General features: G+C 41.7%; 1 long non-coding RNA gene across 9 annotated transcripts in view; it reads right to left on the bottom strand.

The window, feature by feature from the left end:
• Positions 1-218: 218 nt before the first annotated feature.
• The window catches only part of LOC105086592 (uncharacterized), a 99,973-nt gene continuing 91,519 nt past the window's right edge, over positions 219-8,672 (bottom strand). For 7 of the 9 annotated variants that reach the window (XR_010383677.1, XR_010383676.1, XR_010383674.1 and 4 more), the window contains 4 exons: positions 7,511-7,711; positions 2,474-2,597; positions 926-1,082; positions 219-557 (listed from right to left, as the gene is read on the bottom strand). This is a non-coding gene — a long non-coding RNA (uncharacterized LOC105086592). Of the gene's footprint in view, positions 558-925; positions 1,083-2,473; positions 3,220-7,510; positions 7,712-8,672 lie in introns of all 9 variants that reach the window. The other 2 variants (XR_010383675.1, XR_010383682.1) reach the window with 2 other exon arrangements.

The raw sequence follows: 8,672 nt of genomic DNA, 5'->3' as shown, positions 1-8,672 counted from the left end.
ACTTACCTATCTTGGAATTATCCAGCATTTTTATTTTTGCTGGTCTGGTAAGTGTGGAAGTATGAAGGTGTACTGGGGTTTGAAATGGGTATCACTGGATGAGTGCTGTCAGTCAGGAATATGGGGCTGCAACCAAGGAAGCAGAGGAAGTCGAATATAAATTACACAATGTATTAGTTATCTATTGCTGTGTAACAAATTACCACGATCTCATGGGCTCGGGACAGCACACATTTATTGTCTCAGTTTCTGTGGGTCAGGAATCCAGGCTCAATTTAGCAGAGTTGTCAACTTCAGGGTGTCCTCCCAAGGCTGCAATCAGGATGTAGGCCAGGGCTAGAGTCTCATCTGGAAGCCTGACTGGGGAAAGACCCTCTTCCAGGCTCACATGGTTGTTGGCAGGATTCAGGTCTTTGCAGGGAGCTGAACTAGGGGCCTTAGTTCCTTGCTGGCTCTCGGCCAGCTCCTCTCTTCAGTTCTCTGCTATCTGAGCCTCTTCGTAGAGCAGCTCATAACGTGCCAACTTGCTTCATCAAAGCCAGCAAAGGTAAGATGTGCTAACAGAATGTAAGTCAGAATCTTTAGTGATCTGTTCATGGAAATGTCATTCTTTGCATATTCTGTTGATTAGAAGCAAGTCATACTTTCCCACCCATACTCAGGGGAAATGTGAATACTAAGAGGTGGGGACCATTACAGGTCATCTTAGGCTCCATTTGCCACAGGCAGGTATAGTAGTTAAGGATACTCATTAGCCTGCCATTACAGACCCAAATAATAGCGGGCTAAACAGGGCTAGACATTTATTTCTTTCATTTAGAAGTCTGGACAGGCAGTACAGAGCTGTTATGGCAGCTCCATAATCATCAGGGACCCATGCTCCTTCTGTCTCATTGATCTGCCATTCACGACACGCAGCTCTTACCTCATGGTACAAGATAGCTGCTCCTGCACTGGCCACTAGGCTGCATTCCAACCACTCAAATCCTTTGCACGTACTGTATAGCCAGAATAACTGGTCTAAAATGCAAAACTAATCATGTCACTCCTCTGGGTGAAAACTGGTCAGTTGCATGTCCAGCCTACAACAGAGTATCCCAAATATAATTTACCATTAAACCCTGTACTCAGTACAAACATCCATTTATATGCACACACACACACATCTATAACTGAAACATAAATTTCATGGAACAAAACTCGCCCTTGCTACATATCATACTCTCTGATACTACCTACTCTATTTCTTTGACTTTTAATTCACAAATGACTAAGGAATATGGGAAAACACTGGGCTACTGAATATAGTCCGGGGTACATATGATATATATAGTGGGGACTGGTGGTGCTTGCTTTTACTAGCTCTAGGCCCTCCGACCTCCTCGTGCTCCCTTACCTCTGTGCCTGTATACCTCCTTCCTTTGCCTGTCACCACCTTCCCCACCCCACTGTCCATCTACCTCCCAGCTCCTCTTGTCCTCCCAGAATCAGCTTACACGTCCCCTCTGGAACCCATTTCCTGGCCCCCAGTCCCCTTCCTGGTGCCTCCCACCAGCATAGCCTTTCTGCTTCCCCACTAAACAATCCGTTCCTTCAAAATGAGAACCATGTCCTCTTGGCTGTTTATCCCAGCTCTTGTATCGTGCTTGACATCAAGTCAAAGCTCAATACATGTTTCTTACATGAATAAAGAAAGGAATGAATGTCATAGAGAAAGAAGTTCCTGCCAACATTTATTGAAAATCTATTGAATGTAGAGTTATGGTGCTGGAAGAGTTATGAAAAAAAATAGTGGAACTTGACAGTGATAAATTTTTTTTAAAAAAGTATAAAATGACCTGTATTTATAAATAAGAAGTGTCTTTACAACAAAGTGCCATCAGATATCTCAGTGACAGTGCACTGAATGATGAAAGCGGGGTTGAAGGAAGTCGTTTCTTTGATCCCTTTCCTTAACTGATTCCTTATTTTCATCTCTTACGAGGGAAACCTCAGACATCTCTCTCCTAACCCGGGTCTACTTTCCAACAGCAAAACCCAGTGTTGAGTAAAAACAGAGCTGTTCAAGTGATTGTGATCAAATACCCACATGCCTAATTCAGGGCCCTCCAAATAGGCCCAGGGGCCCCCTCACACCTGTCAGAATGGCTATCATCAAAAGGAACACAAATAACAAATGTGGGCGAGGATGTGGAGAAAAGGGAGCCCTCGTGCACTGTTGGTGGGAAGGTAAATGGGTGCAGCCACTGTGGGAAACAGTATAGAGATTCCTCAAAAAACTAAGAACAGAACTACCATATGATCCAGCTAGTCCACTTCTGGGTAGTTATCCAAAGAAAAGGAAAACACTAATTACAAAAGACATCTGCACCCCCATGTTCCCTGCAGCATGATTCACAATTGCCTAGACATGGAAACAACCTAAGTGTCCATCAATGGATGAATGAATAAAGAAGATGTGAATACTACTCACCCATCAAAAGGAATGAAATCTTGCCATTCATGACAACATGGATGGACCCTGAAGATATTGTGCCCAGTGAATTAAGTCACACAGAGAAATCCAAATACTGCATGATTTCACTCACATGTGGAATCTAAAACAAAACAAAACAAAACAAAACAAAACAAAACAAAACAAAACAAAACAAAACAGGACCAGGGAGCCCAGATGAGGGAATATGACATGTTACAGGTTTTAAGTGGTGAAGGACACACAGCAGCTGCCTCAGATGCCATGGGGAGCCAGGAAATTCAGACACGCAGCTGGAAGGGACAGGTGAATCCAAAATGCGAATCCACTCCTTTGACCCTGGGAAACCCAGGCTGCTCTGGTCAGTTCTGCAATCCCAGCTGGTAAATGAATCAACCAGGCCAAAAATATATGCAGACTATGTTGGAAAGAATGAAATGTTGTGGGGTAACAACTTATACTTTTCAGATAGTTTTAAATCTCAAGGGCAAGAAAACAGCGTTATAAACAACCTGACCTCTCTCAAACCACTGCTTTTTCCCTCTGCGTAATAACAATAGCAGCAGCTTATATTTGTCCTGAGTTTTATAATCTACAAGAGACCATCCAGGATTTTAATTCATAATAGTACTACTTATTACAAGGGAAAAAAATCAGAAACCTGGATTCTAACATCAACACTGCTAGCTGCTTAGCTGTGTGAACTTGGACGTGTCATTCAGCCTTTCTGAGCTTCATTTCCTCACCTGTAAAAAAAAAAAATGTACATAATGCTACCTTCCCTGTGTGCCTCACAGGGTCCTTTTACGGGGTCAAAGCTGGGGGTTTTTGTAAAAGTGCTTTATAGCTGGGAGGGCAATACATGGGTGTCAGGTCTTAGCAAACTCTTCTAACAAAATGAGAGGAATACTTGTGATATAGTTTTTACTTCTACAGGGCCCTTCACTGCAGCTTTTTGATAATTCTCCAGCATCTTATTGCTTGTATAGCAGCCCTGTTGCTGCCCCCTCTACAGGTATACCAGCGGCTGGCCAGTGAAGCGGGAGGTTCTTTCTTCTAGTGACTTCAGAGAAGTGATCAGCATCACCTGGAGACCTTGAACTCTACAGATGTCTAGGCCCCACACTGTGGCCAATTAAATTTGTTTTTCATTTTTTAGTTTTATTAGGTAGAAATGTTAGTTTGACTGCACATATACAACATATTGCATATAAGTACATATATATAATATACTGCATGTATTTTTTAAAATTTACATATATGCACTATTCATTGTTTCTAAGAACAGTTAAGAGCTTTAGTTTTTTAAATTTACATAGTTATTAAAGGAACAAAGTCAACCACAAAATAAGAATCAACAGAACACAATAATTACAAAGGACAATCAAATGTGCTTGCATATATTCAAGAAATCAGTCATGTAAGTTATAAATAATATGTAGATCATTTGTGTCCTTTTTTTTTTAAGATTCCACATATGAGTGATATCATATGGCATTTCTCCTTCTCTTTATGGATTACTTCATTTAGAATGACAATCTCCATGTCCACCTATGTTGCTGCAAATGGCATTATTTTATTCTTTTTTATGGCTGAGTAGTATTCCATTGCACATATATACCACATCTTCTTTATCCAGTCATCTGTTGATGGACAGCCAATTACAATTTTAATCTGAGGGTAGGAAGGTCCTGGGTATCAGTATTCCCTGAAGTTCTCCAAGTGATTCTGCTTTGCAGCTAGGTTGGGACCCGCTGCTGTGTAGCCTGCGAGTCCATCTATCTGTTCCAGAGACGGAAGCACACAAGCTGTGGGTGTCTGCGGTCGCTTGGGAAAGAGATCCAGGACTTGGACCTTGGACCACAAAGATCCTAAAGTCCCACCATCGCACAGGTAGGCAACATGGGCCATGTGCATGTGGTGGGAAAGGTGCTGAACACACAGGAGACGCCTGAGCCATCAGGGCCCTGCACCTCGTCACTGCTCCTCTGCTAAGATCTGCTTCTCAAGAACATTCCACAGTAACTCCCCTATGTCACAGGGATCTGAAACTTGAACACATCTATTAAACAAGAAATCTCAGATAAGCACGTCTTCTACAAATGGCCAGCCCTATCATTTTTCCCACTGATAATAAGTAAATAATCGTGCATTATTTAATGTTAGCTTCTTCCATTCAATTCCAATGCACTTGCAAATTAACAAGTTCTATGTGTTTCATTTTAGGGTTAACCAAGTAAGCACAAATTTACTTTACAAATGTGATATATTTCATATCTGTTAAAAATATTTAGCTTTTGGTAAAAACATCGGTTTAGTTGTTTGGCTCAAATTTCTTAAAGAAATTTCCATTATTGGAAGAAAATATCCAGCAAAAATCCAGAGTATTACTGCAATTAGACCTTTGACTTTGTGTCTTCATCAGAGATGGATAACACTTCCTCATCTATTCACTTCTGAATTCCCTGCTCATTCCAGAAATGGAGAAACAAAATACGTCAAAGGATTTGATTTTGGGGGCATCCTTAGATCCAGGCACCAGATTTTTAGAAAGGGACATTCCCTTAAAGTGGTCCCGTTAGAAATTATCTTGGGATGACTTATATTGTCTCATAAGATCACTTCTCTCACAAGACTGGAAACAATTTGGTTGGAGTAAATCCCTGTTACAAGACCTGGAGATCTAAATCATGAAGAGGTTTATCTCTCATCTGAGCAGAGTTTATAGACCACAGCGATGGCCTGGAGACAAATGCTCGGGCCTCGGGGACCCCACAAAGGCAGTAATTAGGCAGCATTTTATTGTGAGGCAGTGAGGGTGCCTGGGATAGAGCAAGGCAACTCTCCAGGGCTTAGGAAGGAAATTGGCTTCCTGGAGAGCCAGTAGAAGTCTGGCAACCTAAAAACATGCAAAGAGCTTAGGACCCCCAAGGGAGAATTTCCAGCTACTGAAGTGGAAAAAGATTAAGCATTTGCTAAATCCAAAAAAGAGATTTTTTTTTTAATGAAAAACTCAGCAAAGTGCAGACTGTTGTAGGACATCCTAAAAAAATAATAATAATTAAGATCATACCTATCATACACAGAGTAATCAAATTAGAGACTTTATATATTCTTTACAATGACATAAGAAAAAGGATCTAAAAACAGACTGGACAGATAACGAACTGGTCCTTCTCCAGAGTTTGTCAGAACACAGCACCTTCATTATATAGATGGATCTCACCATCTCTCAGGCATAAACCTTGATGTGGTCTTCAAGATCTTTTCCTCTGGCCTCTAATTACATTTCTGCTTCTTATTCCTCAACATTGCTTACACTTCATAAGCTCCTTATATGAATGAGATGCAGTATACGGGCTGGGGTTAAACTACTGGGCATCAGGTCCAGCTGCCTGGCCCAAGCTCTCTGACCTTGGCAATGACTTCCCTTCTTTGTGCTTTGGTCTCCTTGGCTGTGTAATGGGGATAACAGCCTTAGTGGGTTGTCAGCAGAATTAAAGCAGTTGCTCTATGGAAAAGCACTTGGAAAAGTGTCCAACACATGGTAAGAACTCAATAAATATTTGCTATTATTATCACCACACTTTGTATTTCCTTAGCGCCTATAAAAATATTTCACATCTCTTTAAAATAAAAAAAAAGACACATAGTCTAACAAAGGATCGTTTTCAGATTCTTAGATGTGTTTGCATGGGAAGTCTCAACACACCATTGAATTACACATTTAGCGTGTTATTTTTCTTACTACATACAATCTTAAAGCCCAGGATGTATTCTACTGGGTGGTCCCTGATCTCAACCAGCTGATACTGCATTTAAGAAACAGAATATACACTCATGAAACATTCATTAAAAATCCAAAGCAGTTCATGATTGTGTATAAAGTAAGCAGTTCAGACCATAGTAGCTACAAAAATATGGAAGAGAAGGAATTTGGAGGGAATGAAGCCTTCACTATGCACATAAAGTACAGAGAATAGCATGTAGCCCCCACAGGAGGGACACCAGGGAAGTGAAGGCAAGTAAATGAAACCGGTGCATCTGGGACAGGTGATCTGTATTTGGACTTCAGTGAGACGGGTTGACAAGCTGCTCCAGGGGCAGGCTGCATGGCTGAGGGCTTCAAATGTCAGACTGCAGGGTTTGATTTTGCCCTGAGAATCCCTGAAGTTTTGTTAGTCGGAAGTGGCATAAACACAGTTATATGCAAGGCAGGTTCACGTGGAGAGAGACCAGAAGCCAGGAGAAAGTGGGATGGCTTTTAATAATAATTTAAATAGCAGGTGATGAGGTCTCGGACCAAGGTGGGGACATTGGGAACCAAAAGTAAGTGAGAGTCATGAAAAGCTAACAAAGATTTGTCCCCTCACTCCATTCTCACAGCCAGTGCTCTCTAGACTGTGTGTTCCCCAGGTTTCTGGGGTACCTGAGCTCTGGTGCTTCCTCTCCCTCTTCCTCGGTGCCCAGGACAGAGGCCCCCCCACACCCCCAAGAAATGATTCCAACGTCCTAGTGGGCCCTGTCACCCTTCTGTTGTATCTATGTTCCATATTCATAAGTCACATTTGTGTCTTGCTCTTTCTGAAGGTCACACAGCATTTCCCAATTGTGTAGGATTTTTAAAAACTATTTTTATTGGAATTGGTGAATAATTTAAAATTATTAAGTCATTAGTAAATTATGTAGTCGTTTCAAAGTTTAAAATAGTATACACTTGAGATGGATGCAGTTTCTTGTACCTAAATTATTCCTCAATAAAGCTGATGAGAAAAAAACAGGTCTGATAATGGGGGATACAGAGAGGTGACAATTAAAGCTTGAAGATGACATAAAAAAGCTTAATTTTAGTCACAGGGCATGAGAGCTCGTAGTTTAGAAGATTGTGTCCTTTGTTTTGTGTACGATAATATGTCTCACATTGTATCATGCGATCATCTTTTTACCCAAGATTAACAAAGTGGAATAACCAGAACAACCCACTTCTGTTTCTGTGAGTATCAGGGCCCGAACCTGCAGTCATCTGCTTCCACTTACCACCTCACTGGAGCAGACGCCCAGCCAGGCCATGGAGCGTAGTTTAAAGTTGTGATTAGTCTAGATAACCTCTTAAAACGCCTTTCAACTCAGCAAGTAATGTACGGCTTCGTGTTCTCTGTGCTGCATTTGATGAAGGTGGTGGCGTGCAGAGCGGCTCCACTCAGAGAGCTCTTGCTGGGCGTCAGCATCACCTGGGGGCTTGTGTGAGAGACAGGTTAGAAATGCAGACACTCCATCCCCACCGAACACCCTCCCAGTCAGTGGGGGCCGGGCCCCCAAATCCAGCGACTGTGTTTTACATCAGGAACAGGGAAGGCGCACACACATGCGTGAAAGCCATGGTCCACGCAGCGGGCGGGAAGCGGAAATATACTGAAGGGCCACGTGGCTAAAAAATAAAAAAATGTATGTTGTATAAAATGTTGTATAAATGTTGTATAAAAATATAGAGATTCATGTCATAGATACACATTTTATAGTTATATTAACATATGTGTATGTTTTATAGTTTATAGCTATATATTCTATAGAGATAGAATATTCCTCTATTTTTAAATTTTGGAACTTACTATTTCCAGTTGAATTTTTCACAACACTAATTCACCTTAAGTACTATCTTATGGCAATTTCCAGGAAGGGAAGGGAGAAGGGAAAGAGAGTGGGAAGAGTTCATATATTTTATATATTGTTTTAAGCACTGAGAAATAAATTCTTACCCTCTCCCTAATACTGCAATCACCTGGGGGAGTGAGAGTTCCTTTAGATTAAAAATGGTGTGAACAGGGGTGACTATAAATTGACATTCTTTTCTACATTTTTTAGAGCATACATCTTCCCAAAAGGCTTGGCTTCTTGAGTCTAGTCACAGTACACACTCTCATGTGCCACCCAAGGTGGGAGTCACAGTCGTCCTGCACGCTACATGACAAGCAGCCTGTGTTCCTCCAAAACCAACAGCCACCTCTCACAGTTTGCATATGCTCCGCCCTCCACAAGGGCGCCCAGCTCTGTCACAGCTCAGTGCCTTTGCTCATGACCTTTCTTCTGCCTGGAAGTCCCTCTGGCCAGTTGTCTACCAGGCCAAATCCTTCCCATCCATCGAGCCTTAGCTCAAATTCTCTGTCCTCTGGAAGCACTTCTAGAATTGCCCAGGCAGGTT

This window comes from Camelus dromedarius, chromosome 13 (assembly GCF_036321535.1).
Source record: "Camelus dromedarius isolate mCamDro1 chromosome 13, mCamDro1.pat, whole genome shotgun sequence".
Classification (NCBI taxonomy): Eukaryota; Metazoa; Chordata; class Mammalia; order Artiodactyla; family Camelidae; genus Camelus; species Camelus dromedarius.
This window is presented reverse-complemented; position numbering and strand designations above follow the sequence as displayed.